The 25,767-nt window shown below is 40.7% G+C and overlaps 1 protein-coding gene across 1 annotated transcript in view; it reads left to right on the top strand.

The window, feature by feature from the left end:
• The first annotated feature begins 3,772 nt into the window (after positions 1-3,772).
• The window catches only part of BEND3 (BEN domain containing 3), a 74,514-nt gene continuing 52,519 nt past the window's right edge, over positions 3,773-25,767 (top strand). Inside the window, exon 1 of the mRNA XM_044005037.1 lies at positions 3,773-3,858. The gene's annotated coding sequence lies outside the window, so the exon portion shown is untranslated. The remainder of the gene's footprint in view (positions 3,859-25,767) is intronic.

Below are 25,767 nucleotides of genomic sequence, written 5' to 3'. Positions count from 1 at the left end.
CAATGGGGGAGGTAACACAGGGACCTTTCTTCAATCTTCCCTTATATGGACACAGATCAGCTCCTTGAACTATTTGATCTTGTTTGCTGGAGGGGAAGGAGAGGGACTGAGACCTTTGTCCTCAAACAAGAAGGAAGGAGTGTAATTTGAATGGTGACTGTTATTATCCTTATTGAGAGGAGACCATTACCCATTTCTTCACACTGTATACAATGTTCTCTTGGTTCTGATCAATTCATTCTTCCGTATAAAATTTGCTGTTCTTTTACATATCAAATAATAGTCACCTACTTATGCACTACCTTTCCCTCTTCCTTTGAAAAAAATCAAAAGTAATTTTTTTTAGATTTAGTAGATTTAGAGCTGAAAGTCTAATATCTTCATTTTACTGAGGAGGAAATTGAGAGAAGAGAGGTGATGTCACTTGCCCAAGATTACAGTGGTAGTAAGTGATTGGGCAAGGAAAAGGGCCCTGGGCTGTTTTCGACCCAATGCCACTCACTGAACACCTTGGCTAGAAAGATTTTAGATCCCAAGATCACCCTAATATTGCTTTGCTTTGGACTTCTATCTGTTAGCAATTTCTTAGAATCATCTGTGGCTTGGTTAAAGAAACTATTTCAGTCACTTATGTAAAGCTAAGATTGATGCCAGCTTTTTAAAAAAAAATGTCATTCACTTAAAATAATGAGCAATTTTTTTTTGCTCAAGCTTTCCAAAGGATATGTGTTAAAAAGGTAACCTGGTCATTTAAAATAATTGGGCCAGAAGTTAGAGCTCTCTATATAGAATGTTGTTGTCACTAAATAAAATTAGGTAATTCTTGGAAAACTTTGGTTTAGTGCTGAGTGAAAATGAAAATGATTTAATTTCTACCTTTTCTTAGAATTTCCTTATTTACAATGCAAATTTCTGGCGGGCGGGGGGAGGGGGGAGGGAAATGTCTCACTTTCTTTCTCTCTCCATTGCCTAGCCCTGGCCTCATAGATTGATTCTTCCCCTGAATGTTTATATTATCCAAGTTAACAATTGGCTAATCAGGTAGACAAAGGGCAGCTAGGTGGCGCTGTGGATAGAATGCCGAGGCTGGAGTCTGGAAGATTCAAATCTATGCTCAGAAATTTACTTGATGTGTGATCCTGGGCAAGTCACTTAACCATGCTATTACCTCAGTTTCCTCATCTGTAAAATGAGCTGGAGAAGCAAATGGTAAACCATTCCACTATCTTTGCCAAGAAAATCCCAAATGGTGTCACAAAGAATGGGACACGACTTAACAAAATCTGGTGTGGCTTTCTGAGATGCATAACACTCAGTAACCCCTAACTAAAATCTGTGGTAATAAATTATACTTCCCTAAATTCCTACTGTAGCTATTTTAAGCTAATACTTGGAAGAAATTCAAGTAACACCTTTTCAGAATACCAAACTAATGTAATGTCTTTTCTTTTTCTTTTGGATGGAGCATAGATAGCTATAAATAACTATAGATAGGTGTAGAATACCTATAGATAGGTTGGTAGATACCTATAGATAAGCACATAGATGATATAGAGACAGATAGATGATAGATAGATGGATGGATAGAGATAGCCTTAAAATTCAAGCAGAGGAAAACCCAACGATTAGATCGGGTAACTAAATAAAGGATTGATGCTGATTAATTTTGTCTTTGTTATTTAGTACAATTACGGTAGAAATCCGATTCCCTGCAGTTAAGAGGCTAAAAGTTGAACCTTCTCTTTAGAGGAGCTATTGTCTTCCCGGATTATTTAACCTCCTCCCCTCTCCACTCCATACCTCCTTCTCCCATTTTAAATGCAGATAGAACTGAAAGTTATTTTGAATTTGAAGGACCAGGCTTTTTGGGGGCTATCCCTTTAATCACTGGTTTTGAATGAAAATCCAGCCCACGGAGAGCCCATTTAGTCAACTACCGTGCGCTTCCCTGTCCCATTCTTGTTGTTTTGAGTTTTTTTGATAATTTAGTTCTCTGAATTTACCGTCTGCCACGCAGACTGCCCTTCATTTTTTTTAAACCAAAGTCTCATTTATCTATCCTTTGAATGCAAACTTTTTGAGAAGATAATAGTAATTAGTGAACTCCCATATTGGGGTGGAAGTCGTAGGCTAAGGGAAAGGTTCAAGAAGATGGCAATTCCTCATTCTTTGAAAAGTCAGAGGGTCAACTCGGAGGCCTCTAAAATCCTAGCTCTTAATCTCTGATCATGTAGAATTCAGGGAATAAACAGCGTATGTTTTTGTATTAATTTTTTTAAAATTCACTGACCAACAGGGCTATGCCACATGGTCTTCTCTACCAGATGACTGGTTGTGTGCAGCAGATGGGATCGTTTGTACGTTCTCCCAATTTATGATTGTTTTCCCCTACCGGGACTTTTTTTTGTTAATGATTTTTTAAAGACTTCCCTCTTTTAAAGTCTGTGTCTGTTTGAGACAAAACGGAAATCAGACTGTATCTTTATGGGATTCTCTTAAGATTCCACTTCTAAAAATTTGAATGAATGATCGCGGTCTCCACTCTTACTATCCAAATCAGTGAGACTTGTTTTATGAAACCACTCTTGGGGTAGATTGCACATTAATCTTTTCCGAATCTACTGCCCGCGGAGTTAGAATGCAGACTCACGCTTAAATGTGTGGTGGGTTTGTTTTTCTGTGTCAATTTTTTAATCTGTGTACCAGTGATAATACCCACGATCAACCCCCTTAGAGATTCCAAACAATTCTTAAAGTGGAATAAGGATTTCTAGTTCCGTGGTTTGCAAGTGGCCAGAGTAATCCACGCCTTCCAGCCCCAGGCCGGGTTGCCTTCTGTCTCTCTCTGCCTGACTCCATGGCGGATCCGGAGAGAGGTGCTCCAGTCTTCCCTGGTGCTCCAAACCAGCATTTTCCTAAGCCCCTAGTGGGCTTTTTTAGCGCTGCGGATTTCTGCAAGCGCCTTGCAGTCAGGACTGTTAAGCAAATTACGTGGGAAAGACACGAGAGGGAAAGGATGCGAGTTACTAATAATGCACGCTGCCTGCACCATGGAAAGCGTTTGAAAAGCCACGAGTGTCGTGTTTCCCATGGCACTTCAGCGTGAGCGATCCTGTTTCGGATGGCACGTGTAAGGGGAAAACACGGACTGCGTGTCTTTCCCAGATCCTCGGAGGGCGCGGGCGCGGCTGCGGGAAGCCGGGGCCAGGCTCCGTGGCTGCCCCACGTTGAGAGCTGCAAGCGAAGCCGGGCCAGTTAGGCCTCCGCGCGCGCAGCTCCTCCCCAGGGAAACTTACTGGGCGGGGAGTCCCCACGGGCTGGAGCCAGGGAAGAGCGGCGGCGCCGCTTTCACTGGAAACGGACAAACCCATCCCACGTGAGCAGCGCGCTAAAGGCGCCTGGCATCAACGGCAAAAAAGTCTTCTTCCCCAACCACATGTCCCTTCTTGTGCGCGCTTCCCCCCGGGGCTGTTCACGCCCGAGCGCAGTCGCTCGTCCCGCGTGTGCCCGCTGCGCCCAGGGGAGGGGGAGGACGCGGGGTGGGGGGGAGCGAGGCGGGGGAGGCGGAGGGGAATTGGTGGTTCCACTGCAGCGGGGGCTCCCTGTGTCCTTGTTGCGGAAATGACACACGGCGAGTCCCGTCACGTCACGCGATGAGCGCAGCGCACGGACACACACAAAGAGAGGGGAAAAAACACGGCACCCGCCACCCCTAGCAACTCCCCCGGGCCGCCCTCGCTGGGGCCCCCCCCCCCACTTCTCCTGTGGACCCCCCCACTCCCCGGCCCCATTCCCCAACACGCGCAGCGCCCAAACTCGACTGGGTCCCGCTCTTGCAAAGTACAGAACTCGTCCCAGGTAAGTGTGTGAGATAAATAAAAAGCGGCTGCAACGGCTGCGGCGGCAGCCACAGCAGCCCGGGATCTGGGGCGTCTGGGAGAAGTGGCCGCAACATCCATGCCGGGGGGTGGGGGCGGAGCGCAGGGAGGGGACGGGAAAAGAAAGAGGAGGGGTGTCCTAAGTGCGATTCGGACGGGGTGCACACGGAAGGAGCACCACCCCATCCCCACCAGGAGAGGAACAGCGCTGCACCGGGGGTAGGAGCTAGACGGGACGCGCCGCGGGCTGCCGCTGCCGCGGCTCCTCGCGCGGTCCGCTTCACCCCATTGTGCGGCGATCTCCCTTTGTGCCTATTCAGACACTCGGCTACATGGCGTACTGAGGAGCACCGCGCCGGGGTGGGGGTGGGGGTGGGGGTGTGGCGGGGTGGGGGGTGCGGCGGGGGCCTGAAAGGCGGCGGAGCGCGAGCGCGAGCGCGCGAGGAGGCTCCCTCCATCAGCGGCCGGCGGAGGGGAGGGCGGCTGGGAAAGGGGGGAGCGTGAAGTGGAACGGTCCGGTCCCTCCGCTCGCCGGCTGGCCCCACTCGCGCAGTCCTTCCGCCCACCCCCAGCCGCTCCCCCCAGCTATGGAGCAGCCCGAGCTCAGGCAGCGGCAGCGGCAGCGGCTGCGCGGCTGCGGACATGGAGCAGTCTCGGGTACTGCTGCCGCTGCCGCCAAAGCCGCGGAAGAATTCGTAGAACTCGAGGATGGGCTGGAGCGAGCAGACCTCTGTGTGTGTGTGTGTGTGTGTGTGTGTTTGTGAACCGTGTGTGTGTGTGTGTGTGTGTGTAGGGGGCGGAGCCGACTTCTGTGTGTGTTTGTGAACCGTGTGTGTGTGTGTGTGTGTGTGTGTGTGTGTGTAGGGGGCGGAGTCTAGGGTGAGATTTTTGAGCTGAGGCACTGGGAACCTAGAGAAGCCGCCGGCAAACAGATGCTCGGAGGAAGCGAGCTTCTCTGGGTTAAGCCCCAGCGAGCCCGGGGCAGGCGCTCGAGCCCGCCCCGCCGCCAGGGGGCGCTTGCTTCTGTCCTCCCCCGATCTCGCCCCCCACCCCCATCCCTTTTGCACGTTCCCGCCCTCGGTGGTCGCGCCTTTGCAGTCTTGCAACGTTTTCTAACCCAATCCAAAGGGAACCGAAGGAGGGGGTGACCCCTGTTGCCCTTCCCCCCCCATTTAAAAAACGAATACCCCATGCACACTGCACCCTTGCTTTATCAAACAACATAATGGACGTAAAGCACTTTGTGAACCTGAAAAAGCTGTTAGCTCCTATTAGCTTCAATTGCACCAAAATCCCCTTGGGTCACATCCTGCATCAGGAAAGCTGGGCAGTGCCCACTTGCACGTGCTATCCTGGGAAGCCGGCTTTGCTCGCTTCTCTTAGAATGTAGATCCTGATGTTTTTTTAAGCGACTTTTCGAACAGGACAATAAAGGTCTGCAAGTTTTTTTTGGGGGGAGGAAACTGACTCCTCTCAGAGTCGAGAAATCACAGCACTTCTTTGGCAGTAGAAAACTGGGACAAGGAAGTAGTAAAAGGGTGCATTTCCAGGCCTCTTGGGTAAGATTTAAACTTTTTGACATTCGGAGCATCCAAGTTAGGTTTCTGGTTATTATCAGAGCTCTGTTCTGTTTTTCCTAACAGAGGTTTGAGCCAGAACAAGAATTGATCTTTCCCGTATCCTGGGATTTCGGTGGAATCCAAAACACTTAAATGCCTGCTCTCTTCATAGTAGGCAAGGGAATTCCAAAAGATGATTTAGAGTAAATTGAAGGGTGTTTGGAAAAATCTTAAATCGCTGTATGGAAGTAAGCTACTGTTTGGATTATAGAAGAGCAGGACTCCCTCTCATCAATTCAGTAAAAGTTGATTTTGTGAATTAAAAAAAAAAAGACATGGGTTTGAGGAAGGGATTACAGCCCCTTTCTGGTGGACTGGGTAGAAGATTGGAATCAGGGAATCCAGTTTATCTCTTAGCTCCCATAGTTGCTGGTCTTTAGGAGTTCAATAATCTTTCCAGGCACTCTGACCTCAGTCACAAACATGTTTTCTAGTGCTGCTCCATCTGCCTAGAAAAGGCATAATCAAGCAGTGACATGGAAGCTGGGGACTTGTCCAGGATATTGGGGAGTTAATGTTTATCCATATTCCTAATTTCAAGAAAAGAAGAGTGTACTTTAAAATTTTTAATTGAGTTTTCTGTTTCTTACTCACCCGTAGTATCCTATGTGCTCCTTCCTCTCCTTAAAAGCCATCCGTATAATAAAATAGTATTCTTTTTTTAGAGGGAAAAAAAAAGTCATCACTGAAAGATGTATTGAGAAAGTCAAAAACATGTGTGATGTGTAACACCTTTGGAGTTCCTACCTCCACAATTTGGGGGGGGGTCTTCTCATATTCATATTGAGATCCTAGAAAAGTGTGATTTTAACAAGACTTTGCAAAAGGAATATTCTTTGGAAAGCCATGTGTTCTTATTTGGGGGAAAATATCACCTTAATGGTTAACCTCACAGATTGGACCTGTCTCTGCCTTGGTAGTCTAGTATATAAAGAAATAAGAAGGGAAGGCATTTCCATTATACCCTCTCGTTCACCACTCTCTTCTCTTTAGTACCATCTTAAAGATGGGGGAGATGGCAAAAGGCCTGATATCACCAGTGTGATAAGATGGATGCAAAAATCCATCGATGGTGTGGCTGGACCTATCATAATGCTATTTCAAACTCCTGAGTCAACCTTGAAGCAATGACACCATTATTCATTATATTAAATTAAAAGTAGTCTTTTGCCCTTATGAAAATCTTGAAATTATGTCACAATGAGAGCTCTAACCAGCAGTAATTCCCAAATTGTGACATCACAGTTGGGGGGGGGAGTAAGTGAGAAATTAATATTATCATGTTGCTTTCATCAGTGATACTGGTAAATTCTTGCCATTTACTGTTGCTTAAGTTATAATTCAGTTTCCTCATTTATAAAAAGAGGGTTGGTGGAGATTACCTCTAAGGTCCATTCCCTAAACTCAGACATTCTGTAAATGTCTTAAGATCCTTGATCAGTTGGCTAAAATGGGGAAATTATTTGCATTTCATTAATTCATCTTCTACAATTCTCTCAGTATCACCAGTAAGTGCAGAGTAGCTGTAGAGACTTCATGTTTAAAAAGTTCCTTATTAATCCTTGAAAGGATGGAATTAAGTAGTAGGTATTTTCAGCCCAATTTAATTGAGTTCAATTCAATAAACACTTATTGAGTGCCTGCTATATGTAAGGCACTATGCTAAGTGCTGATCAGTAAAATCTAAGTTCAAATCCAGCCTCAGGCACTTTAAGTAGCTGTGTGACCCTGGGCAAGTCACTTAATCTCTGCCTTAATTTACTGGAGAAGGAGATGGCAAATCCCTAAAGTATCTTTACCAAGAAAATCCCTTGGACAGTAAGGTCCTTGGGGTTATAAAGAGTCAGACATAACTGAACAACAACAAAATGATCATGTTCTCTATGACTGAAATGGCCACTTTTCCCTTCACCTGTTGAATTCTATCCGTCTTTTTAAAGTCCAACTCAAAAGTTACTCCTCCATGAAGCCTTCCTTGATAAATCTATCACTTCCTTTCCCCCTCTAATATGAAGCAATCTGTTTTGTACTTCCTTGGGCATGGTTCACTTTGCCTCTCTCTGGCCCTCAGTTCCCTAATATTGTAAGAAGGTGTTTTGACCAATGATCTACAGTGTCTGTTTCATTTTGTCTTTGTAGCTTTGGCACCTTTTACAGTGCTTGCCACATACTTAGTAAGTGCTTATTAAAAATCCCTGTTGAATGTTGAAGATTACTTGTAAGGCTGCTTACAGCTCTCCACTATGATCTTTTCATTAATTCATTGTAGCTAAAATAGCGCTAGGTTTAAAATCAGAGGTCTTATGTGAGTTCAGATGCAGGCTCTGTCTACTCTAGTCTGGGAAAATCACTTAACCTCACCAGATCTCACCTTCCTCATCAGTAAAAGGAGAGGTTTGGGTAGGTGGGAGTTAAGGTTATCTGCCAGCTGTAGATCCTGTGACTGATGATATGGGTGTAGTTTTTCTCATTTTGAAGTTAGCTCTTCATGTGTCCCATGAGCATAATCTGCTCTTACTTTGCCTATTTCTTTCCTCTCCAGATGTGTCAGGGCAGCTCTTTCCACTGATACTCTAGCATCTTTTACAACTTTATTATTTCAGTCCATAGCTTTTGTGGTTTCTGGAATTGGCTGCTATGTTGGGACCAGAGCATGCCAAGCTAAAATAAAAGACTTTCACGTTAGTGTTACCTTTGAGTGCATTTACCCTCAGCCATGGTATTTCATGAAAGTGGTGGCTGGGGGTTCATGTTGTTATTGGGAAGTTCTATGGTTATTTTGTTTTTTGTTTTTGGGTTTTTTTTTGTGAGGCAATTGGGGTTAAGTGACTTGCCCAGGGTCACACAGCTAGTAAGTGTCAAGTGTCTGAGGCTGGATTTAAACTCAGGTCCTCCTGAATCCAGAGCCGGGACTCTAGCCACTGCGCTACCTAGCTGCCCCTTGTTTTTGTTTTTTAACAAAATAAGTGTATCTGAGCCAGATTTTTAGAGCACCTTACTTTATCCATGATTATTTAAAAACCAAAATATTTAATTTGCCGTTAGTGACCAGAGGTGACTGGAGTTCTGAGAATGTAAAGTGTATATACAGCCTCAACTGCTGCTGGAAAATCAATGTAAACATTGTGTTTTCCGTGTGTCCCTAGGAGTCTTGTGAAATAATAAAGGTTCTTTAAATGCAAAATACGGACGTTTCAAATACTTCCCTGCTCACTGTCAGGTGAGAAAACCCAGAGTACAATAAATTATAGTTGGAAAAGTATCTAGGGCTGGTTTGCTCATTGGGTTAGAACATCATTCTGGTGAGGGAGGCACATTCAGGTCATGGTTTCAGTGCTAGTGTGAATTAGTCAGCTTTGCTTGATTTTGTACTCACAGATTGCACCCCTTACCTCTAGTCAGAGGGTCATAGATTTAGAGCTGTAAGGAATCTTAGAGGTTTTCTAGTTCAGTCCTCAGGGCAAGTCACTTTACCTTGTTTGCCTCAGTTTCTTCATCTGTAAAAAGATCTGAAGAAGGAAATGCAAACCACTCCAGTGTCTTTGCCCAGAAAACTCCAAATGGGGTCACTAGAGTCCGACACAATTGAAATGATTTAACAACAACCTGGGACTCCAGAAACCATACTCTTTCCACTGCACCAGGCTCATAAACTGCATCTCCAACCTGATAACTTGCAACTTGTTATATTTGTTATGTTGAATTGAACTTTGTGCTAAAGTCACTTTTTGAGAGAGGGCAATAGATCAATGGAAACAATTTCACCTCTACTGGAAAAACAAATCCAACTGTACTACTATTAGTTGTGACAAAAAGCACCAACAAGAGACAGTAAGATATAGTGAGGGAAAGGGGACTCTGGTCACTGGACCTGGGTTCAGATCCTAATTTCTTTGGCAAATCATTTAACATCCCTTCGCTTCAGTTTTTTTTTAATCTATAAATTGAAAGGATTGAAGTCAATGACCTTTGAGGTTGCATTTTGCTTTAAATATACACTTCTCTATTCCCACTATTAAGGTGAGATATGTCTCCCTCCCCTTCTTGAACCATCAGTCTTTTAACAATAATTAATTTCCTGCATTGGCATTATTTAAGTTATGTGTATTTTTGTTTTCTTCTCTGACTTCTAAGACTGGAAAGTTAAGAACAAAGTCAAGAGAACTTGAGGCCTAAACTGAGAAAGACCGGCTTGTCAATGTAGAAAACATACAACCACAGTGCCTAAATGATAAGATACTAAATTACAGGTAGTCAGGATTGAAGAGCTGAAAATAAACACGAATCTAGTTCTGCACTGAGCATGGGAAGACGAGTTTGCCATTTGACAGCTCATAAGGACAGGCAATGACAATTACAGCTTTAGAAAAACTTGTGGGAAAAATTGCCCTGGTGGAGAGAGGACCGGTATTTTTCAAACTGCATTAGCAGATGGAACTAAAAATAAAAACAAATTGAGAACATGCCCTGTAAGTCCCATGGGCAGAATGCCACTGTGAGACAGGCTTCTGAACAGCCTTGAGGCTCCCAGTCTTCCATATAAAAGCAAATGAGACACCAGATTACACAAGTGTAGAAAGTATGGGAACATTCTTTTTTTTTTTTGTCCATAGGGATAGCATTTTATTTGGTTTCATCACCCAGATACTTTTTCTTAAAGAAAAGTTTGATGAGGTTTTAAAGTTTGAATATATGTGTGTGTGTACACACATATACACACACAATGTTGCATTTGCTTTAGTATATGATGCTCTTCTCAAGCAGTTAATTAAGAAGTATGTGGTTTAAAATACCTTTCTCTTACTCCCCACCCCCTAAGCTTTAATTATGTTTCCACATTTATCTCTTATTCTATAACCTCAAATATAGTTACTGCACCTTGGGAGTTTAGCAAAGAAGTCCATTTTCTTCATAATCTCCTAAAACCAGCTTTTTATTCTCTCCTACTAGAGACTTATTTAATATAGGTTGTTGTTTCATTTCCTTTCTATAGTTCCTGCTCAGCCTTAATAAGGGCTTTTGATGGTGATGGGAAGAAAAGGAATCTAAAATGATAGGAAATTTGAGCCCCCTTTCAACAAGTGATCAGTAAGCATTTATTTATTTATTTATTTATTTGGCATGGATTTATTAGGCAATTATGTGTCAGTCATTGTGCTCAGTACCTTGGGGATACAAAGAAAGAAACAGTCCCTGCCTTGGAGGACCTTATATACTTAGTCGAGGAGACAACATATAAATAGATACATACTGGAAGGTACTCTCAGAAGAGAAGGCTTTGGCATTTGGGGGACTGAGCAAGGCCACCTGCTGAAGGCAAGCTGAGTCTTTTTTTTTCTTTTTTTGTGAGGCCATTGGGGTTAAGTGACTTGCCTGGAGTCACACAGCCAGTAAGTGTCTGAGGCTGGATTTGAACTCAGGTCCTTTTGAATCCAGGGCTGGTGCTCTATCCACTGTGCCACCTAGCTGCCCCGAGCCAGGTTTTCAATGTCTATAAATGCCAAAGAGAGAACTTGATGCTGGAGGCATTTGGGAGCTATTGTTCATTGAGTAGGGAGAATCACTTTGGCAGCTGAGTGGTGGTTGGATTGGATTGGAGAGGGACTTGAGACAAGGACACCAATTAAAAGGCCATTTCTGTAATAAGGTGAGAGGTGATGAGGACCTAACCTAGGATTTCAATAGGAATAGAAAGGAGTTGTATGTGAGAAATGTTGCTTGGCAGAAATGGCAAGACTTGACAGTTGATTGGAGTGAGAGTGAGGAGTTGAGGGTGACACAGAAGTTTTGATCCTTGATAACTGGGAAGGGGATAGTGCTCACAACAGTAATGGGAAAATTGGGTAGAGGGGGGAAGATATTGGGAGGGGAGGGAAGATAATGAGTTCTCTTTTGGACATGTTGAGTTGGAAATGCCTATGGGACGTGGAGTTCAAAATGTTTCATGGTTTGGTTGGAGCCAGGTTGTGAAGTTATTTATTTATTTATTTATTTATTCATTTATTTATTTATTCATTCATTCATTCATTCATTCATTCATTCATTCATTTATTTATTTATTTTAGTGAGACAATTGTGGTTAAGTGACTTGCCCAGGGTCACACAGCTAGTAAGTGTTAAGTGTCTGAGGCCGGATTTGAACTCAGGTACTCCTGACTCCAGGGCCGGTGCTCTATCCACTGCACCATCTAGCTGCCCCCTGAAGTAATTTATTTAAATGCCAAATATAAGTGTTTGTATTTGATTCTAGAAGCTAAAGGTATCTACTGCAGCTTATAAAGCATGGAGTGAACCTGGCCAGGACTGGTCAGTTGTGTGTCTAAGATGGATAGGAAAAGAGAGAGACTTCCGGCAGGACATTACGGAAGTGGTCCAGGAGAGGTGATGTGGTTCCTGTTTGGGGGAGTGGCCATAGGAGTCCAGAGGACGGGAAGGATGAGAGATGACTGAACAACTAATTGGCTATGGGGAGGAGGCCAGAAGGATAGGGAAAGAGAGGAATCAGGGACGGTTCCAAAGTTGTGAACCCGTGTGATTGCAAGGATGATGGTGCCCTTCACCAGAGCTAGTCAGTTCATAAGACAGGGGACTTTGTGGGGTAAGGCACAAGGAATTCTGCTTTGGAATTGTTGAACTTGAGGTGTCCATAGGACAGCTAGTTTCAAATGTCCAGTAGGCAATTGGCAATGCCAGACTGGAGTTGGGAGAGAGGCAAGGCTTCAGTACATATATGTAGATTTGGGAGTGACCTGCATAGAGGCCTTAGTTGCCCAGAGGAATTTGTGAGATTCCCAAGAGAGAGTGTGGAAGGGAAAAAAAGGGGGCCCAGGACAAAGCCTGAGGGGTACACCTCCAGTTAAGGGGAAGGATGTAAAGGATGATCCAGTAAAGGAAACTAAAGATTAGCCAAATAGGTAGGAGGAAGAACATAGAGTGTATCACGGAAATTCAACAGAAGAGAGATTATCTGGGAGAAGAGAGTGATTAACAGTGTGAAATGCTGCTGGAGAAGTCTAGAAGGATGAAGATAAAGAAAAGGCCATTAGATTTGGCAGTGACTTCTGGGGACTTTATCAGTCATCCCTAGGAGGCCTGCATGAGGCAAATACAACAGGAGAGGACATGTCTCTATCCTTTTTCCCCATACCTTCTTAAACTTATAGTTTCTTACTGATTCTTAGGAAAAAGCTCCATGTTGATGGGAAAGGTTTGTGGTGTTGTAACACACGTAGGGTTCGATGATATGCCCATGGTGGGGGGAATTGCCTTTCATAAAAACAAGTTATTTTTTAGCCTTATGCAGCATTCCCCCAAGTATTTCTAGTTATTTCAAGGGCGGTCAACAACATTTCTCTTAATTCACTTTCATTTCAAAAGTGAATATCTTCCCTATAGAACTTTTAGGAGGAAAGGTATCATGACATAAATTAATAGCTTATGGCTATTCTAAAATAGGGTAGACATTTCTGATTTCAATGCTGTCCAGTTCATTTTTTTTTCCTACAGCCTTATTTATTGTGATTTTGTTTTTCAGTCATTTCTGTCTGTCTGACTCTTCGTGACCCTATTTAGGGTTTTCTTGGCAAAAATACTGGAGGTGGTTTCCCATTTTCTTCTTTAATTTATTTTACCCATGAGGAACTGAAGCAAACAGAGTTAAGTGACTTGCCTAGGATCACACAGTAGTAATTGTCATGCAGATTTGAACTCCAGACGATGAGTCTTCTGACTTGAAGCCTGATACTCTATCTACTGTGACGCCCTTAAAAGTAAGAAGAAAATTTAGCATATGTTGCTTTTTGTACTTAAAGTTGGCTAAATAATTAAATGGGAAGCTTCCCCATGCCACTCACAAAGAATCTTTCCTTCCAAAAACACATTATAAATAATTGATTATATTCTCATGGAAAATTCCTGAGAGTAAAGAAACATGATTGGGTTGAGGCAAGGAGTCATACCAGAGACACTAAGGAAGGAAACAAGTTTTTTTAAATGCCCGTGCCAGGCACAGGCCTAAATTATGTCGTTTAAGACCACACAACAACCCTGTGAAGTAGGTACCGTTATTTCCATTTTGCAGAGGAGGAAACTGAGGCAAACAAGTTAAGTGACCTGCCCAGGGTCACACAGATTTGAACTCAGGTCTTTTTGATTCCAGGCCCAGTACTCTATGCACTGTGTCATCTAGCTCCTTCTGTTGGTGAAGGAGTTGTTTGAAGGCAATGGTGCCAAGTTGTAGAAAGCCAGTCCTGTTTTAAGACCTTATGACAAACCTTAGTGAACACATCCGCTTTAACAAGGACAAAGGCAGAGATTTGAACTTTGTGATTTCAGGAAGCCCAAGTACTTCCTACAACTCTGGGGCAGATTTTTGTACTCTGGCTCAGGTTCTATCCTGGAGAATCTTTGCCTTCTCATGCAGGGATCCTAAGAAGCTGGGGTGGTTGTGTAGGGTATGTATTGTTCATTAGATAAGAATTTTTAAAATAGCTTAACAGAGAGAGAAAGGTGGTCACTTTACCCCCATTCACTGCAGAACACAGACTGCTAGGATTAATTTATAATCTAAGACTTTTAGGCTGGCAGCCCATTTGAGGATTCCTGAAGATAAACCGAAAAAAAATCTTTTCCAGGTAAACAGCAAATAATCTGGGAATCATTTCATCTCTTCTTTAATTAGACTCATGCATATTCCATTCTATTCTTAATGGGTTTGAGGAAGGGGGGTAGTCTCTTTTTCAGAAGTGGCACCAGAATTGGCACATACTTGTGTGAGTCCAAAATCATTCAGTTTTAGCTAATGACCTCACCATCTTCTTTGCTTGCTGTGTAACTTTGGTCAAGTCATTTAATCTCCCTGGACCTTAAGTGCCTCCATCTCTTAAAAACCGCTCTGACTTTCCAACTCCCTGGCTGCACTAATCAAGACCTAAGGGTATTTGTTTTTCAATTCAATTTTGTGTGTGTGTGTGTATCTATGATCTCATTCGTTTGAGGATCTTTGGGTGAAGAAACCTTTTCCTATGATGAATGAATGAATGAATGAATGAATGAATGAATGAATGAATGAATGAATGAATGAATGAATGCATACCTGGGAAAGCACTTAGGAAGAGCTTATTCTGCCTAGCACTAAGAAGAACTCTGAGGATACAGATTCAAAAGCAAAGACAGTCCCTGCCCTCAGGGAGTTTATAACTACAACTGCTCTACTGTGGAGAAATCTAGAGAATTGCCTTGGGGTACTTGTCTTAAGTCACTCAGCTAGTATGTGTCAGAAGCAGACCTTGAACCCAAATCTTCTCTATGTAGTACACCTGTTACCTTTCTATTTTTCTTAAAATGTCAGAAAAGGGAGGACTTGGACGTATTATTCCAAAACATCTTCCTAATTGATCTGGGAAAGAAAAACATAGTTTAAAGGGTCTTTTCAGTTTTTTCATTATTCAGAATATAATTAAACAGCAATTTAGGTGTCCACATCTTGTTGAATTAATAACCAGTGACTTCAGCCCATTAACTTTCTCAGCCAACATAAAAGCTGCTTATAAATGACCTCGGGCTCAGCTGTTTTGAAAATCCTAGAATTAAGGAGACTTTAGTCTTTTTTTTTTTTCTGAGACAGCATTTCCTCTTAAAAAATACTTTTAAATGCTAATAAATTACATGGGTACATCCTGTGAAGCACCTACAAGGAAATAATGGTGTTTCCTTACCATGGTTTGCAAAGTACATCTTTATTCTCTCGTTCATGCATGGCCAATTTATTTCAAGACTTTTTTTTTCTCCTGATCTAAAATATTTTTAAGCCTTGCTCCACTGTCAGTGACCAACAGTTCAGTATATATTATGAAGTGAAGAAATTCTTAACCAATATATTTACACTTGTAATCACATGTGTTTGCTTTATTTCTGATGTTTGGTACATTGCATTGCTATCCATGGCATGAATATTTTAAATGCTCCAAGTTGGAATGATTGGATTTGACAGAAATAACTATCTTGTCTCTACTTGTGAGCATAATTTAGAACATAACTAGCTGCTTTCTACCAGAGATTGTTTCTACCTTTGCTTTCCCCCAGTAAACTTTTCAATATGTTATAATTTATGGTTATGAAGCAAAGTAATTGGAGTTTAACATCATGACACATCCATTTATTTTTGGTGTTAGAAATTGTCAGAGTTGAAGGCAGAGCATAGAGACAGCAACAATGGTAGCCGTTCTGGGGCCTTGGCTCATCCAGTTTGGGGGTGGGGTGGGACATAATCTACTCCACTAGCTTGGTTGCCTTTGCTGCTGCCTTTACCAAATTGGCCTTAAAATCTGTCTAGTAGAAGCTGGAGAGCAAGGAGCTCCTGGAGTCCTGGATGACTGATGGCCTTTTCCATTATGAATGGTAACAGTTCCCTGACATGGGCCTTCTTTTCCAAAGCACTTTTCGTCTTCTTCAGTCTGAGCACTTCCAACATCATTGCCTCTGCTTTCCTAGGCTACGTATTATACAGAAAATATTGTACTGTGATGTCAGTATGCTGGGCTTGTCCTGATCAAATCGATGCACAGAAGTTCATATGTGGTTGAGAATCTTTCTTTTTATTAAATAGTATTTTATTTTTTCCAATTACGTGTAAAGATAGTTTTCAACATTCATTTTTCATAAGATCTTGAGTTCCAAAATTTCCTCCCTCCCTCCCATTCCCCTTCTCCAAGACAGAAAGCAATTTGATTTGATATAGGTTATACATGTGCAATCATGTTAAACATATTTTATAGTTGAGAATCTTGAAACAAAAATGAACTAGTAGGGACAAACCTGGAGGTGAAGTGTGTGTGTGTGTAAAACTAGAGCTTTTAACAAAGGAATACATACTTTAGAAGGTATAATCACAGATGTGCATACTTTTTCCTCCAGCACCTGGGAGGCATTATCCATCTCCTCCCACCTTGTACCACCTCAGTCTCTGGGGAGGGGAAGGGGATTAGGTCCACTACTTATTAGCTCAGTTCTTATAGAACATATAAACCCAGTTCCAAATCCAAAATCCCCTTTGGGCTCAAGTCCCAGGAACTCTGGTTTTTCTGGACTTCCCTTCCAGGAGACCTGGCTGCACCATCACCTTCCAAGGTTGTCATTGTTTGAATTCCAGAGTATGGTAGGGGATCACCTTGATAACCTGAAATTTAGGACCAATGAAACAGAACAGAAACAAATACCCTTAAGCCCATTTCTGAGAGTCTGAGTAAAAGAGAAGGAGATCAGGGGAAAGAAGTACTTTCCTTCTTCCTTGTTCAGTTCATGGTGCCAGCACTGTGGGTGAGTTGTGTTCTTCACTCTCTGGATGCCATGTTAGGTGATCTGGGTATGCCCGGTCATATGTGTAACTGTAAGTCCTTCAGAATTCAAAGCCTAAAGATGCTGAGTTCTATGGGAGCAATTTTGTCTTGTTTTTAAAATTCCTATCTATGGAAGAAGCCAATACTAGACACCATCTGACTGACTGACTCATTCTTTGAGGATCTTTTCAGACAGTGTGTTCAGGTCACTGTTTCCCCGGCAGAGCTTCTGACAAGTGTATTCTTGCTTTTGACTCTATTTGAGAAACAAAACCTCGGGATCAGGTAGTGTTCTTGCTGAGATTGACTTTCACACGTATCTGTTCCTTATACCCTGTGAGATATGTCCTAAGAAGAGGCTTTACCTCTGGTGAGCATTTGTTCTAGGGACATCCTAGATAGACTAGAGCCGGCTGATCTGGGAGTTGATATTGGGTCAGGGTCTTAGTATCCCTCTGTTGAATTCAAGCAAAGCTAGTAGTATGTTTATTATAAACCATAAATCTTAATTTAATGGAGATTTGTGATCAGTTTGTATTGATATATGACAATAAAAATTCAGCAAATACTTATTAAGCACTATGGGTATACCAGGCCCTGCAGATACAAAGCTAGAAAAACAGTGCATTCTCTGTCCTCAAGGGGCATACAGTCCAATTGTGGGGGATAATACAAGGTCAAAAGTAATAAAAACATAAAAATGAAAAAAACCAAACAGGAAAGGATTTAAACAGGGGTTCTTAACCTTTTTGTGTCTTGGACCTCTTCAGCAGGTGAAACCTATGGACACCTTCTTGGAATAATGTCTTTAAGGGCATAAAATAAAATATATAGGGTACAAAGGAAACCAGTTATATTGAATTATATTAGCCATTGACACCACCCCCCCAGGAACTCATTGTATTCTTAAGAAATTTGATGAAGAAGTTACTTTCAATCTGTGGAGGAATTAGGGAAAGAGGAAGGAATTGTTGAGCTGGGCCTTAAGGAGAACAGAACAAGCCATTTATTAAGCCATCTACTATGTGCTAAGGCATTGTATTAAGCATTTTGCAAATATTCTATAGGTTTGATCCTCACAACCACACCCTGAGAGCTAGTGCTATTATTACTCTCATTTTACAGATGAGGGAACTGATGAAGACCAGAGGTAAGTGCCTTGCCCCAGATTCACACAGTTTATAAGTATCTACAAACTAGATTTGAACTCAGGTCTTCCCCATTCTATTTCAGTGTGCTACTGGCTGCCTCTAAGAAGATTTCAGGAAAAAAGTGATGTGGAATAGTGTGAGGTGGGGGTGGAAAATGACTTGTAGGAGGATGAGGGCCTTGGCACATGAAAGACAATGAAATGAGAACAGAGAGAAGCTAATAGTTTAGTTGGTGTGAAAGAAGAATTTATGAAAAGGGAATGATATGAAATAAAGCTAGACCAAAGATGGAAACCAGTAAATGACTTTAAAATTCGAGGTTTGCCTGGTATGTGGTCTCCTAACTGAATCCACAAGTATTGATTAAGCTCCTACTATGGGCCAAGCACAATGCTAAATACTGGAGATTCAAGTGCAAAAAATGAGAACATCCCTACTTGTTAGGAACTTACATTCTAATAGAGAGACAAATCCATATATTGGTATTTATTGTTCAGTCATTTTCAGTTGTATCTGACTCTTTATGACCCCATTTGGGGTTTTCTTGGCAAAGATACTGGAGTGGCTTGCCATTTCCTTCTCCAGCTCATTTTATAGATGAAGAAACAGACAAAAAGGGCTAAGTGACTTGCCAAGACTAGCCACAGCTAGTAAGTGTCTGAGGTTGGATTTGAACACAGGTCTTCCTGACTCCAGGTTCAGCACTCTATCCACTGTGCCACCTAGCTACCCCAAATAACTACAGAATGCTTAAAGTATCTTGGGGGTCAGTCTACCAAAGCACATCAAATATTTATATAAATTCAATTACAAGGTGCTCCTTAAAGAAATAAAGAGGGGCAGCTAGGTGGCACAGTGGATAGAGCACTGCCCCTGGATTCAGGAGGACATGAGTTCAAATCCAGCCTCAGACACTTAACACTTACTAGCTATGTGACCCTGGGCAAGTCACTTAACCCCAATTGCCTCACCAAAAAAAAAAAAAAAAAGAAAAGAAATAAAGAACTTAAAAACCTGGAGTAATATTTAGTGTTCATGGCTGGACTATGCCAACATAATAAAAATGGCAACTAAATGAAAACTAAAGTTAATTTATACTTTAATACTATACCAGTTAACTTATCAAGAGGATTTTTACAGAACTCTTTAAATAATAACAAAATTCACTTGGAAAAATAAACAATCTAGCATGTCAAGGGAAATAATGAAAATAGATAGAGAAAAAGGGGACTAGAACTTTCAGATCTCAAACCATATTATAAAGCAGCAGTCATCAAAACCATCTGATATTGGTTTAAAAAAATAGAGAGGAACATCAGTGGAACAGATTGAACAAGGGAGAATAAGAAACAAAGGAAATCAATGACCCAGTAGTCATAAATCAGAAAACAAATTACTTAGAAATCCATGTTTGATAAAAATTGCTTGGAAAATTAGAAAGCAATATGACAAAAATTTTACTTACTCCATATTCCACAATACATTCTAAGTGGTTACATGATCTTAATATTAATTATCATACTATGGAAAAATTAGAACAACAGGTATGTAGCTTTCAGCTAAGGATAAAAGGTGTATTCTTCTTGTTTTTTTGTTTTTGTTTTTTTCAGCGGGGAAATGAAGGTTAAGTGACTTACTTGCCCAGGGTCACACAGCTAGTAAGTGTCAAGTGTCTGAGGCCAGATTTGAACTCAGGTACTCCTGAATCCAGGGCCAGTACTTTATCCACTGTACCACCTAGCTGCCCCTAGAAGATGTTTTCTTAACCAAATAAGGGATATAGGCAAATATAAGATAAAATAGATTACTTTGATTACATGAAATTGAAAACCTTAACAGATACATACACACATCCAAAACCCATTACCTAGTAGATTAGTAGTCAAAGGATATCAAGTCTTTTTTTTAGAATGTTTTTCTCAATTACATGTAAAGATAATTATTCATTCATTCATTCATTCATTTATTTATTTGTGAGACAATTGGTGTTAAGTGACTTGCTTAGGGTCACACAGCTAGTAAGTGTCAAGTTTCTGAGGCCAAATTTGAACTCAGGTCCTCTTGACTCCAGAGCCGGTGCTCTATCCACTGCGCCACCTAGCTGCCCCTTGTGAAGACAATTTTAAAATTCATTTTTAAACATAATTTTTGAGTTCCAAATTCCTTCCTTCCCCTTCCTGCTCCATGAGAAAGCAAGCACTTTGATACAGATTATACATGTGCAGTCATGCAAAACATAGTTCTATATTAGCCATGTTGCAAAAGAGAACATAGAGTAAAAGAAAGGGAAATGAAAAAAAATAAAGCAAAAAATAGAATGCTTTGATCTGCATTCAGATTCCATCAGTTCTTTCTCTGAAGGTGTATAACATTTTTCATAAGTCCTTCTGAATAGTCTTGTATCACTGTATTGATAATAGCTAAGTCATTCATAGTTGATCATTGTATAATATTGCTGCTACTGTGTACAATGTTCTGGCTCTTTTCATTTCACTTTGCATCAGTTCATGTAAGTTTTTCCAGTTTTTTCTAAGAGCATCCTGCTTTTCATTTCTTATAGCACAATAGTATTCCATCACAATCATATACCACAACTTGGTCATCCTGTCAATTTCTAATTCTTTGCCATGCAAAAAGAAGTTCTATAAATATTTTTGTACATATAGGTCCTTTTCCTTTTTCTTTGATCTTTTTGGGATATAGACATAATAGTGGTATTGCTAGGTCAAAAGGTTATGTATAGTTTTATAACCCTTTTAGCAAAGTTCCAAATTGTTCTCCAGAAAGGTTGAATTAATTTACTACTCTACCAACAATGTACTAGTTTCCCAATTTTTCCACATCTCCTCCAACATTTGTCACTTTCCTTTTCTGTAATATTAGCCAGTTTGATAGGTGTGAGGTGGTACCTTAGAGTTATTTTAAAATGTGCATTTCTCTAATCAATAGTGATTTAGAGCATTTTTTCATATGACTATAGCTTTAATTTCTTTTTCTGAAAACTGCCCGATGAACAGTTTTTAAAAGAAGAATTGAAAACTGTTGTGCAAGCACACAAAATAATGCTCTAGATCATTAATAATAAGATAAATGCAAATCCCAACAAATGAGGTTTTATCTTTTTTGCCTTGGCAAAGATTGTCAGAAGATGTAAATAGGCAATGTTGGATGCATTGTGGGAAGATAGGTACATCCATGTGTTTTTGTTGGAGCTGTGAATTAGTACAATATTGAAAAGCAATTTGGAATTATGCAAGTACCATGTCCTCTGACCCTAAAATTCCATTATGAAGCTTATGCCTGACCTAGGCTATTAACAAGAAGGTCTCCTTGTTACACCAAAATGTTTATAGCAAAACTTTGTGTGATAGCAAAGAATTGGAAGCAATGTAGATTCCTACCAATCTGGGAATGGCTAAACAAACTGTGGTACATAAACATAAAGGACTATACCTCTGCTTTGGGAAATGATAAAGATGACAAATATAGAAAAGCATGGAAAGAACTTCATGAACTGAAGCTTATGAAGAAAGGGCAGCCAGGAAAACAATATACACTCTTACTGAAACAATGTGAATGGAAAGAATAACCACACACAGAAATCAAAAGTGAATTTTGTAAAATTATAAAAAGTAAACATGGCTGAAAAAAAAGAAATATGGAAAGATACCCCTGCCTCATCCTTCTGCAAGAAGTTGACAAGTATGGTACATTTCATATATTTTGAGACTTTTAGGATATATCCATAAGGATTTCTCCTCCTTTTCCTCCTCTTCCTTCTCCTCCTCTGACCAGAGTGAGAATGATTGCTTTAAGATTTATCTAAAAGAATATCCCCCCCCCCCAATAAATATATACTGTTTGCTTTTTGTTTGCAAGGTTAAAGAGAATATGGTTGGGGCAGTTAGGTGGTGTAGTGGATAGAGTACTGGCCCTGGATTCAGGAGGACTTGAGTTCAAATCTGGCCTGAGACCTTTGACACTATCTGTGTGACCCTGGTGTGAGAGACAAATTGGGTATACAGAGCATTAATCTCCCCCTTTAAACTTTCTTTTATATATATATATATCTCACAGATCAATAAGAAAAAGGAGCCACTGAGCTTTAATCTGTGAGGGATCAGGTTTTTTTTTATTGCTTGGGAATTAATTAGACAACAAGAGCTGAAACCAATTAGGAAAATAAAGAAGGAGAAATACAAATGAATAATCTTAGATCTAAGCTTAGTCTTTTCCTTTATAAAACTCACAGAATCCCAGATTGCCCGCCAGACTGTGAACCCCTGAAAAGACCGAACACCAAACCACGTGTACTCCTTTCAATCCCGCTCTGTCACTGCTAAGTTTGCCGCCAGAGAGAGAGAGAGAGAGAGAGAACTTCCGTTCCTGCCCTCACTTTTAAGTTGGCATCCTGGAAGTTCCTCACGTTATCCTCCCCAAAAGGGAGGTCCTTCAAAAGCCACTTCAGTAGCATGTGCAATCTCTTAAATGATTCAGCTAAAACTTCTGATAATTAATCTTTACCACAAATAATTTTTACCACATTCCCCCCTTTGTTTCATTTGAAAAACGAATGAGTTTGCTCAATGAAACACTGGTCAAGTCACTTAACCCTAATTGCCTCACAAAAAAAAAAAAAGAGAGAATATGGTTTATAGCATCAACATAGCATTGTCCATATAATTGATTAAAGAAAAGCAAAGATGATTTCATCCTAAAGAAGAATGGAATCTGATAAAAAAAATCAAAATGTCAGTGACATTAGTGATGTTTAAATATGTTTTTAATGTTTTCAGTTTTATTATGGTAATGATTTACAGGAATAACATTGAAATTTGCATGTTTTATTGCCTCCATTTATAATTTAAATAAAGGGAAGCAAGTTTTCTTAGAAAATTGTATATTTTTGCATTCAATTGGCATAAGTCAGCACCTTAGTGGCTGTGGAATAATGGAATACAGATTTGGCTCACTAAAATTAGGGTTCTTGTAAGGTGTACTCTTGGCACAGTGTTATCCTAGCTTTGCCATTTATTGTCTGTGTGACCTTGGACAAGTGACTTCACTCCTCTGAACTTCTGTTTCCTCATAAATGAGGGGATTGGACTACATATGTAATCCTTAACTTGGAGTTTACAAACTAAAATATTGGTTTTGGGGGGTTTTTTTGTAATCCTGTGTATTTTGGTTTATGCATTTAAAAACATTATTCTGAAGAGGGGGTCCATAGTCTTCACCATACTGCTTGCCAGATGGGTCTGTTATGTTTTGGGATTTTTTTGTGGGGCAGTGAGGGTTAAGTGACTTGCCCAGGGTCACAGAGCTAGTAAGTATCAAGTGTCTGAGGTTAGATTTGCAACAAACATTTATTTTATTTTTTCCAGTTACATATAAGGGTAGTTTCCAACATTCATTTTCATAAGATTTAGAGTTCCATATTTTTCTCCCTCCCTCCCTCCCTTTCCTCCTCCCCTCCACAAGATAGCAACCAGGTTATATATGTACAATCCACAAGTGCTCTTTTTATCAGTTCTTTCTATGGGGGTGGATAGTAAGATTCATCATTAGTCCCTTGGGATTATCTTGGATCATTGTATTGCTGAGAGTAGTTGTCATTCACAACTACTCATTGAACAGTACTGCTGTCACTATGCACAATGTCCTCCCAGTTCTGCTCACTTCACTATACATCAGTTCATGAGTCTTTCCAAGTTTTTCTGGGATCATCCTGTTTGTCATTTCCTATAGCACAATACCATTCCACTACAATCATATACCACAGCTTCTTCAGTCATTGCTCAATTGATGGACATTCCCTTGATTCTCAATTCTTAGCCACCACAAAGAGTTGCTGTAAATATTTTTTTTTTACAATTTTTCCCCCTTTTCTCTTTTTCATGATTACTACTGTTAACTGTTTCCTTTCCATCCTATTCCCTTCCCCATGATATTTATTCTATTATCCATCTTCTTTTATCCTATCCCTCTTCAAAAGGAATTTGCTGGGGGCAACTAGGTGGTGCAGTCGATAAAGCACCGGCCCTCGATTCAGGAGTACCTGAGTTCAAATCTGGCCTCAAACACTTGACACTAGCTGTGTGACCCTGGGCAAGTCACTTAACCCCCACTGCCCTGCAAAAAAAAAAAAAAGGATTTGCTTCTGTCTGTCCCCTCCCTCAATCTGCCCTCCCTTCTTTTGCCTCTCTCTCTTTATCCCATTCCCCTCCTGTTTTCCTGCAGAGTTAGAGAGATTACTCCACTGAGGTCAAATTTGAACTTAGGTCCTCCTGAATCCAGGGCCAGTGCTTTATCTACTGCACCACCTAGCTGACCCTCAGATGGGTCTATTATGAAAGAAAAAGAATGAAAGGAAGAAAAGGAGAGAGAGGGAGAAAGAAAGAGAAAAGGAAGAAAGAAAGAAAGAAAGAAAGAAAGAAAGAAAGAAAGAAAGAAAGAAAGAAAGAAAGATAGATAGATAGATAGATGGATGATTGATAGATAATAGATAGTTAAGACCTCCAGGACTCAAGGATCCCTAAGGATTCTTACAGCCCTAAATCTTTTATGCTGTGATCCTTGGTTTTCCTCATTTCTCATTCATGACCATGCTTCTACTCTTCTCCATTGCTCCTCTGGTACAGAAAAATAGAATCAATTTTTTTTTGGCCTTTGTTTTTTGTTAAATATAAGTAAAATAATCAAAGTCAAATCAGAGACATGAAGGACTACCTAGAAAATGAAAATTTCCTTAGGGACCAGATTCCAATGACCTCTTTAGAAGGCTTAGAGCAGGGCATTTCTTGACCCACAGAGCTTAGAAGAAAAAGCTTTTGATGGCTATCTTTCTTAAATTTCTTTTGTACCTTGTGTTTTCACTAATTCTGGTTTTCTCAGAAGGGATGCTGAAAAGTCATTAATTCATTAAAGTGCCCCCCTCCCCTTTTTTTGGCCTCCTGAAGGATTATGCTCTACTTTAAAAATGTTCTCTTTTGATTTGGGACTCCTGGAGCCTGGGAACTAAATTATTGGGTGAATTAAATCTAAGATTCCTCTCTAATGGTATCCTTTGGAGTCTGTGTAGCTGCACTATGCCCTCTGTGTCCACTACTTAAGTGCAAATTTCTTTCATGAAATAAACTTTTTGTTTCATCAGACATTTTCAGATATTTTCCCACAGGCAACTCCTCCACACAGCCAGTATTGAACTTTCCCTTGGACCATAGAAAAACAGTAACAGCAACACAGTGACTATATCTATATGTGTGTATAGATACACACATATATGTACATATATACACATACACTTGTGTGTGTATTCTGCATTCTGCCTTTGTATTTCTTCCATGTCTCTGCTGAGAGAAAAGAATTATCTGTTCTCTAGGACCAAAATTAATCATTAAAGCTAACTCAAAGTCTAGCTTATGGTAGTCTTCTTTTCACTTAAATTATTCTTATTGTGTGTATTGTTCTCTTGAGTCTGCTGAATCTACTTTGTATCACTTCATATGTTCCCATATTTCTTAGAATTCTTCATATTCATTATTTCTGACTGCCCAAAAGTAGCATTCCATTACATTCATCAGTCATTCAGCAAGCATTTATTAACTACCTGCCATATCCCAGATAATGTTCAGCCATTTCCCAGAAAATGGATACACACTTTGACTCCAGTTCTTTGCTACCACAAAACTGCTGCTATGAATATTTTGGTATATATGGGAACTTTCTGTTTTTGACCTCCTTGGGGCATATGCCTAGTTAATGGGATCATGGAGTCAAAGTG

The sequence above is a fragment of the Dromiciops gliroides genome, chromosome 4, assembly GCF_019393635.1.
Source record: "Dromiciops gliroides isolate mDroGli1 chromosome 4, mDroGli1.pri, whole genome shotgun sequence".
Classification (NCBI taxonomy): domain Eukaryota; kingdom Metazoa; phylum Chordata; class Mammalia; order Microbiotheria; family Microbiotheriidae; genus Dromiciops; species Dromiciops gliroides.
The sequence above is the reverse complement of the archived record's forward strand: the minus strand, read 5'-3'. Positions and strand labels throughout refer to the sequence as shown.